The 11,111-nt window shown below is 40.9% G+C and overlaps 1 protein-coding gene across 1 annotated transcript in view; it reads left to right on the top strand.

Moving 5' to 3' along the window:
- Positions 1-6,808: 6,808 nt before the first annotated feature.
- fam222ba (family with sequence similarity 222 member Ba) overlaps positions 6,809-11,111 on the top strand; it is a 188,067-nt gene continuing 183,764 nt past the window's right edge. Inside the window, exon 1 of the mRNA XM_034177517.1 lies at positions 6,809-7,580. The gene's annotated coding sequence lies outside the window, so the exon portion shown is untranslated. The remainder of the gene's footprint in view (positions 7,581-11,111) is intronic.

Below are 11,111 nucleotides of genomic sequence, written 5' to 3'. Positions count from 1 at the left end.
TTGAACTTTGACTTTCAGCAAGTACTTTGATAGTAGGTCTCAAATGAATGAACGGTTACTTAGGGAGAGTGATGTGAGGAGTCGGATTTAGATGGTGATGGAACCACACCAGTGCCATTTTGGCCATGTGATATGTTCTTTTGGACGTCTTGATCCAGCACACAGGTGCCTCAGTGGTGAGGACCTTTTACAGCTGGAAAAGGCCAAAGGATGCTCACTTTTCACTTGACTGTGGCAGTTAGATTGCTGCTTTCAAGTGGTGTGTATGGACCGATGGCCTGCCTGGGTAATTATTATCCAAGACCCATGACATGTTACATACCTCTCATTCTTTTGGTATTTCTGGTTGCACAAGTGCAGTGGGGCCAGTACGTGTCTGGACCTCATATTCGTCTGGGAAATCCAGTTAGTATTTATATTACATTTGGCAATTGTTTTGGCATTGACTGAGGTGCCAATGAGTTGGTATCAGCTTGTAATACAGCCAGACCTACCAAGCAGATAGACACTGGCCATATACGAGGGCTGTCCATAAAGTATAGGTCCTTTTCATTTTTTTCAAAAACTATATGGATTTCATTCATATGTTTTTACGTCAGACATGCTTGAACCCTCGTGCGCATGCATGAGTTTTTCCACGCCTGTCGGTGACGTCATTCGCCTGTGAGCACTCCTTGTGGGAGGAGTCGTCCAGCCCCTCGTCGGAATTCCTTTGTCTGGAAGTTGCTGAGGGACTGGCGCTTTGTTTGATCAAAATTTTTTCTAAACCTGTGAGACACATCGAAGTGGACACGGTTCGAAAAATTAAGCTGGTTTTCGGTGAAAATTTTAACGGCTGATGAGAGATTTTGAGGTGATACTGTCGCTTTAAGGACTTCCCACGGAGCGAGACGTCGTGCAGCACTCCCAGGCGCCGTCGTCAGCTGAAAACCTCCACATTTCAGGCTCTATTGATCCAGGACGTCGTGAGAGAACAGAGAAGTTTCAGAAGAAGTTGGTTTCAGCATTTTATCCGCATATTCCACTGTTAAAGGAGATTTTTTTAATGACAGACGTGCGGACGCATTCCTGGGCAGAGCGAGGCAGGCAGCCGGCCAGGGTGATGGAGCAAACCCACTCAGTCCGAAATCTCCCACTTTTTGGATATATGCAAAAACCCAGTTTGCCCAACGGAGTTTAGTTCTGCAGCTTTATCGAGGTGAGAAGAATATAAAAATAAAACGTGACGTTTCTGCACTGCTGTGAAGGTGTAATGATCGGCTAACGTTAGCTTAGCTTTTTAGCACAGTTGATCTGAGTGAACGCTTTAATTTCTAAATGGTTCAGACTTTTATTTTTACCAAATAAAGCTACAGCTTTTTTTCAGACACCACAAAAGCTCAACTTTAAATAACTTATTTTTTCGGGCATTTTTTTTTTTTGCTGTTTTTTTCCCCTTTTTATATATATATAAACTGTTTAGTGTTTCTTTATATTTAAAGAAATATTTTTATTTGTCCCAATCAGGAATATTTGCTGTGCAGACAACCAAACTTCCATTGATGAGCTGAACACCACGAAGTCCAGTCGAAAGAAAACATCTCTGCTTTTCAGAAAAAACACCGGAGTTCAAAGCTGCAGAAGAGACCTTCATCTGGTCCCGAGAATCCAGCAGAACATCACCTGCCTCTAAATAAAAGGCTCTTTGAACAGCAACTATTTTATTATTTTTTTAAAAAGCTGTTTCATTTTATATTTTAACAATAAATGAATGGATCATTAAAAATGTCCACAAATCAAAGTCCAAAGACATTTGCACAGGTAGAAGCTCTCCACGTATTGTGCTCAAATTCATATTTTAGAAATGACTCTGTCCTGATAACAACATTAAAGGCAATTACATATATTTTGACGAAATTACAAGTTTAAATGACTATATATAAAAAATTCATCATGAAATTTATGTCACAGAGAAATCCTACTTTACAATCACACTGCAGTCATTGTTAAATTATTTCCTTTTGTATTTATAATAAACATTTGTATTTATTCAGTGTTTGTTTTTCTGGTTGAAATGAGATATAAATAATCTAAAAGTAAGTCCCTTCGGCTTCTCCCTTGTTTGCACTCGGGGTCGCCACAGCAAATCCAAGGTGAATCTGCATGTTGAATTGGCACAAGTTTTAGGCCGGATGCCCTTCCTGACGCAACTCCACATGGAGAAATGTGGCAGGGATGGGATTTGAACCCGGAACCTTCTGAACTGAAACCAAGTGCATTAACCACTTTGCCACCACCCCCTGAGATATAAATAATCTACCAGACTTAAAAACACGTACAAGTTTCCATGTTATTTTATTTGTCTAAAATAAATGTCCAAGGTTCCTTATGTTAAACAAGAAATTATCTAATCTGAAATAACAGGTGGTTTTAATTTACAGATGAAAGGTTTCTAAAGACTATTTATTGATTATTTAGCTATTTTAATTACAAGTGTTCTAAACTTTTTTTTTAACAGTAATCAGAATTTTGATGGTAACAAACAACAAAAACATTTCCAATGATTTAACTTCAGAAACTGCTCTATAATAATGAGCAGTCCTGTCACACGTTAATGTTTTGTACAGATCAGTGGTTTCTGCACCGAAAACCCACTGATCTCTACAAAATGGATTGGTTCGATCCATTTTGTTAGCGATCAGTGGTTTTCTGCCATGAGTCTTTCCATGTTTTGGCCCGACGCGTCATTCCTATTGGACAACGCGAAGGTACGTCACAAGCTCAGTGTCAAATTGGATTGGCTTGAACTTTGACCACGTCAGCCTGCCCACAAGCGGCAATGCGTGCTCCCATCAGACGCGTCGGTTTAGCTCGGCTTTTGCTAAAAAGCAATGCATCTCATTGAAAACAATGCTTTTTAGACTGATTTTTGACGCGTCTTACGTGAAAGGCCCAAGAGTGATGACAGTATTTTTTTTTAATTATTATTTGAAACATATAGACCCTCGGTCAAGTGATCTCCTGCATTCCACACAGAGCGGTGTTCTGTCGAGATGAGGGTGCGTGCCGTGGCGGAGGTGCATCGTCGAGGTGAGTCGTTCTACATGATCTACTTTTTGCTTGGTGGACTTGACAAATCCCAGGAACTTACTCTTACTCAGTCAGTCTCTTATAACAGTGTAGCCTAATACACGAGACTCCGCAGGCTTTCCATGACAAAATCTCTTGTTAAAGTGAAATCTGCCAGAAAATGGCTGATGTCCAGTCTTGTGATAACCAGAGAAAGAGCACACGACGGTCTCGTATCCACAGAGCCATCCGTTTAGAAATGGTCCCGTGGCTTGTGCCGCATCGTCGCAGCTCGGAGCGCGGCGCGCCGAGCGTCCTTAAAGGGGTCCTTAAAGCTGTAGTAACAGACCTTATTCTCTGTGAAGCCTGTAAAATTTTCAACCGAAAAGCCAGATAACTTTTTCGAATGGTTTCCAGGTACCAGTCTCTAACAGCTTCTGAAAAAATTCTGATGGAAAAAAAAGTCCTTTTCATTCCGCCATTTCCAGACAATGAAAATCCGACGAGGGGGCGGGACCACTCCTTCCCAAGGCGTGCTCACAGGCGAATGACGTCACCGACAGGCGTGGAAAAACTCACGCATGCGCACGAGGGTTCAAGCATGTCAATCAATCAATCAATCAATTTTTTATATAGCGCCAAATCACAACAAACAGTTGCCCCAAGGCGCTTTATATTGTAAGGCAAGGCCATACAATAATTATGTAAAACCCCAACGGTCAAAACGACCCCCTGTGAGCAAGCACTTGGCTACAGTGGGAAGGAAAAAACTCCCTTTTAACAGGAAGAAACCTCCAGCAGAACCAGGCTCAGGGAGGGGCAGTCTTCTGCTGGGACTGGTTGGGGCTGAGGGAGAGAACCAGGAAAAAGACATGCTGTGGAGGGGAGCAGAGATCGATCACTAATGATTAAATGCAGAGTGGTGCATACAGAGCAAAAAGAGAAAGAAAACAGTGCATCATGGGAACCCCCAGCAGTCTACGTCTATAGCAGCATAACTAAGGGATGGTTCAGGGTCACCTGATCCAGCCCTAACTATAAGCTTTAGCAAAAAGGAAAGTTTTAAGCCTAATCTTAAAAGTAGAGACGGTGTCTGTCTCCTGATCTGAATTGGGAGCTGGTTCCACAGGAGAGGAGCCTGAAGCTGAAGGCTCTGCCTCCCATTCTACTCTTACAAACCCTAGGAACTACAAGTAAGCCTGCAGTCTGAGAGCGAAGCGCTCTATGGGGTGATATGGTACTACGAGGTCCCTAAGATAAGATGGGACCTGATTATTCAAAACCTTATAGTAAGAAGAAAGAAATTTAAATTCTATTCTAGAAGTACAGGAAGCCAATGAAGAGAGGCCAATATGGGTGAGATATGCTCTCTCCTTCTAGTCCCCGTCAGTACTCTAGCTGCAGAATTTTGAATTAACTGAAGGCTTTTTAGGGAACTTTTAGGACAACCTGAGTAATAATGAATTACAATAGTCCAGCCTAGAGGAAATAAATGCATGAATTAGTTTTTTCAGCAGCACTCTGAGACAAGACCTTCTGATTTTAGAGATATTGCGTAAATAAAAAAAGCAGTCCTACCTATTTGTTTAATAGGCGCTTTGAATGACATTATCCTGATCAAAATGACTCCAGATTTCTCACAGTATTACTAGAGGTCAGGGTAATGCCATCCAGAGTAAGGATCTGGTTAGACACCATGTTTCTAAGATTTTGTGGGGCCAAGTACAATAACTTCAGTTTTATCTGAGTTTAAAAGCAGGAAATTAGAGGTCATCCATGTCTTTATGTCTGTAAGACCATCCTGCAGTTTAGCTAATTGGTGTGTGTCCTCTGGCTTCATGGATAGATAAAGCTGGGTATCATCTGCGTAACAATGAAAATTTAAGCAGTACCGTCTAATAATTACTGCCTAAGGGAAGCATGTATAAAGTGAATAAATTGGTCCTAGCACAGAACCTTGTGGAACTCCATAATTAACTTTAGTCTGTGAAGAAGATTCCCCATTTACATGAACAAATTGTAATCTATTAGACAAATATGATTCAAACCACTCAGCGCAGTGCCTTTAGTACCTGTGGCATGCTCTAATCTCTGTAATAAAAATTTTATGGTCAACAGTATCAAAAGCCAGCCTGAGGTCTAACAGAACAAGCACAGGAGATGAGTCCACTGTCCGAGGCCATAGAAGATCATTGTAACCTTCACTAATGCTGTTTCTGTACTATGATGAATTCTAAACCTGACTGAAACTCTTCAAATAGACCATTCCTCTGCAGATGATCAGTTAGCTGTTTTACAACTACCCTTTCAAGAATTTTTGAGAGAAAAGGAAGGTTGGAGATTGGGCCTATAATTAGCTAAGATAGCTGGGTCAAGTGATGGCTTTTTAAGTAATGGTTTAATTACTGCCACCTTAAAAGCCTGTGGTACATAGCCAACTAACAAAGATAGATTGATCATATTTAAGATCGAAGCATTAAATAATGGTAGGGCTTCCTTGAGCAGCCTGGTAGGAATGGGGTCTAATAAACATGTTGATGGTTTGGATGAAGTAACTAATGAAAATAACTCAGACAGAACAATCGGAGAGAAAGAGTCTAACCAAATACCGGCATCACTGAAAGCAGCCAAAGATAACGATACGTCTTTGGGATGGTTATGAGTAATTATTTCTCTAATAGTTAAAATTTTGTTAGCAAAGAAAGTCATGAAGTCATTACTAGTTAAAGTTAATGGAATACTCAGCTCAATAGAGCTCTGACTCTTTGTCAGCCTGGCTACAGTGCTGAAAAGAAACCTGGGGTTGTTCTTCTTTTCTTCAATTAGTGATGAGTAGAAAGATGTCCTAGCTTTACGGAGGGCTTTTTTATAGAGCAACAGACTCTTTTTCCAGGCTAAGTGAAGATCTTCTACATTAGTGAGACGCCATTTCCTCTCCACCTTACGGGTATCTGCTTTAAGCTACGAGTTTGTGAGTTATACCACGGAGTCAGACACTTCTGATTTAAAGCTCTCTTTTTCAGAGGAGCTACAGCATCCAAAGTTGTCTTCAATGAGGATGTAAAACTATTGACGAGATACTCTATCTCCCTTACAGAGTTTAGGTAGCTACTCTGCACTGTGTTGGTATATGGCATTAGAGAACATAAAGAAGGAAATCATATCCTTAAACCTAGTTACAGCGCTTTCTGAAAGACTTCTAGTGTAATGAAACTTATTCCCCACTGCTGGGTAGTCCATCAGAGTAAATGTAAATGTTAAGAAATCAATCAATCAATCAATCAATTTTTTTTATATAGCGCCAAATCACAACAAACAGTTGCCCCAAGGCGCTTTATATTGTAAGGCAAGGCCACAATAATTATGTAAAACCCCAACGGTCAAAACGCCCCCTGTGAGCAAGCACTTGGCGACAATGGGAAGGAAAACTCCCTTTTAACAGGAAGAAACCTCCAGCAGAACCAGGCTCAGGGAGGGGCAGTCCTTCTGCTGGGACTGGTTGGGGCTGAGGGAGAAATGATCAGACAGAAGGGAGTTTTCAGGGAATACTGTTAAGGGGAGGGGCCCAGAGAAAACTACAGAGTCCGACATTGTTTTTGCAAAGTTACACACCGATTTAATGTTAATTTTAGTGACGGTAAAAACATATGAAATCCATATAGTTTTTGAAAAAATAAAAGACCGTTACTTTATTGACAGACCTCGTATATCTCAATCAAAAGCACCTCAATCACTCTCATTTGTGACAGTGAGGTGCAACTTGTGTTCTCAGTAAACAGGCTACGTTTTATCTGCATCTGATCTGTATTGCGGCTTTTGCAGATATTTGATGATTATAACATTGAAAGCCCTTTTGATATATATATTTTGTATGGTATTTTAGCTTATGAAAGCCACTTCTAACAGGACTTTGACCTTAAAAATTTTTATCCAAGGTAAAAATTTGTGGAATTGGAAACTGGTGTTGGCAGAGGTTTGTGCTCTATGAGCGCTGCGCTCTAGTTATTGTTGTTGTTATGTTATTCCTCCAGAAACCATGTGTTTGCGTGATGTCTGTACCTTGCATGCCTGCATATATGCAATATTGTTTTATATATAGCACTGCAAAAGTGCCTCCACCTGCAAAGGCAAGTGTTAAAGGTGATAACAAAAGGTTGATATCACCAGGCTCATCCTGATCCTGCAGCACAACCTCAGTCACGGAGTGGGAGGAGTGCAGGAGGAGTAGTTTTCAAAGGAGGAGCTCTTTGCCATAACCCCTATGCTTCTTGCCTGGAAGGAAGAGACCTATCTCTGATCAGATTTCGGGTATCCTAAAGGGGCACTTAACTAATGGGATCTTATCGATGTTTTTTTCCCTGATCTTTGCACGGAGGAATGTTAATGTTTGCCACAGACTGTCTGTTTGGATTGTTTGCTGTGCTTCTGTATGCTCATGTCATGGAGCCTGATGGAGATGAATTAAGCACACGGACCGAACGGTGTGCTTCACTGAGTGGACTATGGAAGTAATTATGTTTGCAGTGCACATGGTAAGAACACTGACAAGTGCTGAGGAGGATTTGTGCGCATTGTACACAAATGTTTTTAACCTTTGCTGATCGGGGACTCTGCCACTGCACAAAAGATCTGAGGGTATAACGACTGTTTATACTGTTAGTCTGGTGATTAATGTCAGGTTGAAAGGCAAGCTTTTCCCCTTTGAATTGGTCTGACATCTAAAATCCAGCAATATCTAATGTTCAATGATATGAAGCAGAGAAATATGAAGCAGAGAAAATGTCTACTCGCATCACAGTGGAACCAGTTTGTAATTTTTTGCTTGAGGTTTAGATTACTGTCTGTTATGGGAAGAGTTTTAGCCAAGTCTGACTCATGATTAGTCAAATGATTATTAGTAGGGACGAGCATGGGTGGTGGCCAAGTGGTTAATGCGCTTGGTTTTCAGTGCAGAAGGCTCCGGGTTCAAATCCCACCCCTGCCACATTTCTCCATGTAATGTGGAGTTCCATCAGGAAGGGCATCCGGGCGTAAAACCTGTGCCAATTCAACATGCAGATCCACCTGGATTTGCTGTGGCGACCCGAGTACAAACAAGGGAGCAGCGGAAGGAACTTACTATTAATTAGTAGGGACGGGTATTGATAAGATTTTATCAATATCATGCCATTATCAATTCTGCTTATCAATCCGATTCCTTATCAATACCTCTTGTGAATTTTCTGTGTGAAGTAGGCTTTACCAGGTTTCTATGTCAACAACATTTTATTGAGTCTTAAACTAAATAAATATGAAATTGGTCACTGGATCCTTGATCTCTGGACATAAATAGAAATAAACAATCTGTAGTTTTTGTCAAAAGCATTTCCTTTCAGACATTAATGGCACAAATCTCCATAGCCTCTGAGCTGAGCTCAAGCCGGCTGTGCTGCACGCCAGGATGTAATTCATAAAGAACACAGGGACGTCTCATTTTGGGAGGAAAGTGTTTTGGTCGATTGTAGTTATTGTTTGTATTGCAATGTTTTGGAAAGAGGTTGTCATTTGATTTTAAAATGGCGATTTGCTTTGAAGTAATTAATTTCCAGCTGGTGTTCCAGACTGAACGGTCCGCCCCTAAAAATTGGTTCTGACTTTTGCAATCTGCGCATTCGGTATTTCAGAAGCTTAGCCACCTGAGACAGTCTCTTCACCCAAAGCAATCAGATGGATTAAGTGATATTTAACCACCAGATGATAAAGGTAAACCCTCTTAAATCATTATAAAGTCAGATTAAGCAGAAACAAGGTGAAATTCTGTGACACTTTAAAATGGCTGACATGCAGTGAACGCATCAGCTAGTAGCTTGTGTAGCCACGGTGCTCTGATCGCTTCCCCTCCGTCTTTTATGATGAAATAACGCCTGAATTTATGCGGAAATGATTGCTGTACAAAAAGTTTCAGATATCTGTCGCTGAGATAGCTGATGACTGGAGTGCAGTTTGAAGCAGAAACAAGGTTTTAATCAGTGAATCGCAGCAAGTGATGCATGCACCATTGCAAAAAGTGGGCTAATTTTAGGGGGACTGTTCGGTTGGTGACAACAAACTCTAACTTGACTCGGCAGAGAGCGGCATAGCTTTTGAGCTGTTTAACTGAAACGGAAGACGATCTCCTTCTTGCCTGCAACAAGATAAGAGTCTCAGTGACTTTAATCCGCACAAAAGGGACTCACGATTGACATCTTTAAATGGCTTTTGAGAGGGGTTAAGAAGAGGACTTGCTGTTTCTGAAAAGCAGCAAAAGCAGAGAACCAACGAAGCCAGTGGGTCGGAGGACTGCTTCATTGGTTCAAGCTTCAAGCAGCTTTTAAAATTGAGTAATTCGGTAAAACTCAGTTTTACTCAATTTTAAAGTAATTAAGTTACTTTTTCAAGGAGTAGTCAGTAATTAGATTACTTTTCAAGTAACACTGGTGTTAATTACACAAGTGCATGGCTTTTCTTAGTTGTTCTTGTCCTGTGCTCATGGTTTATGTACCGCTTCTTTGACCTGTCACTTCACACAAAATCTTTGTTGAAGGCAAACTGTTAGGAAAGCAGGTTTGCATTTTATTATTATTATTATTATTATTTTATTTTAAGCCAACCACAGATGCATACAAACCTGTCCATAGGTATTTGGACAGTGACACACTTTTTGTAATTATGCTTCTGTACATCACCAATGGTGTTGAAATGAAACTGTTATTATATATATTATTATATAAATGATTATTTATTTCAGAGACCAGACTTGTAGTTAAATCATCATTTTTACAGCCAGCTTTCTTTAAACAAGTCAGGGGGTTTATACCATGAATGTATCTCCGACTTCATTTACATCAAATGTTAAGAAATACAAACAATGTGGAACTATACTGTAAATCTGCCTGGAGTAGACAGTTCTCCAATTTGGAGGGACTAATAATTGAATGACTGTGCAAGAAATAGACTCGTGAGGAAAGCCACCAAGATGCATGTAACAAATGATGGAGTTGTAGGATTCCGTGGGTGTGATTGGAGAAACTGTGCGTGGTAGTCTCATGGTGGAGTGGAACAGAACAGGATTTTCACACAAGAAAACAGAGCTTTAATGCACAGTATGAATGTAGCGTAGCGTAGCACCCACACATTTTTCAAGATGCTAAACTTAGTGTATCAAACTTTCTCCTTATGGCTGGTTTGGAAATGTTTCTCAGCAGCTTATGTTGAGGCGAGGGCGCTTCATGGTTCAGAGGGTTCTTTGTGTGACAGTTGAATGTACTGTACACCAGTAATAAGAGAATAACATCAAGCTCTGCTTTATTCTCAGCGACATCAGAGTAACTGTATGAATAACAGATCACAAGGTACAAAGACTGAACCATGAAGAAAACGTGAGCAGCTTTTATGTCTCAGCCGCTGTTTGGATTTACATAGAGGCTCATTAAAACACATTGATTAGTAACCGTCCAGAGTCTGATTGTTGACTGAAAAGGGTTTGGATAAGCAGCATGTTTTTGATGCAGTGATTTCGTGCACTGGAAGGAGCCACTTGGCTGGTGCTTCATTTTATGGTTTATTCAAATCCAGTCATTTGTGCTGTTGCATTGTAGATGTGACACTCCAGTTAGAAATGTGTAACCATGCGCGCACCACAGTGCACTGTTTTATTATCCCAGTGGGGTCAGGCATGTCAAATGTCTTGCAGGTGTTGTCTTTGAGGTTTATGTGTCCAGCATATTATATTTTTCTCATCCCAGTCAGTCTAGATTGGTGGCATTTATGCAGTATTATCCATTTCCTCGATGAAGCTGCCTTATGTCCTGGTTAGAAAGGGCAGAATTTTTCCAGGTACCCACAATCTGGCAGCTGACCTCCACCTTTTAGACCTCTAGTCACCAGTGCAGCTGTCAGCCCACACTCACCCACACAACCACCCACCACTTGGAGAAACTCTGAGCCCTTTGTGTTTCTCCTCAGCTGTATTAGTCTGTTTCCAGACACTGAGCAGATTTTTGTGAGTGGGCACTGGACAAAGCCAGAACTGACAGGCTAAAGAC

This window comes from Thalassophryne amazonica, chromosome 9 (genome assembly GCF_902500255.1).
Source record: "Thalassophryne amazonica chromosome 9, fThaAma1.1, whole genome shotgun sequence".
Taxonomy (NCBI): domain Eukaryota; kingdom Metazoa; phylum Chordata; class Actinopteri; order Batrachoidiformes; family Batrachoididae; genus Thalassophryne; species Thalassophryne amazonica.
The sequence above is the reverse complement of the archived record's forward strand: the minus strand, read 5'-3'. Positions and strand labels throughout refer to the sequence as shown.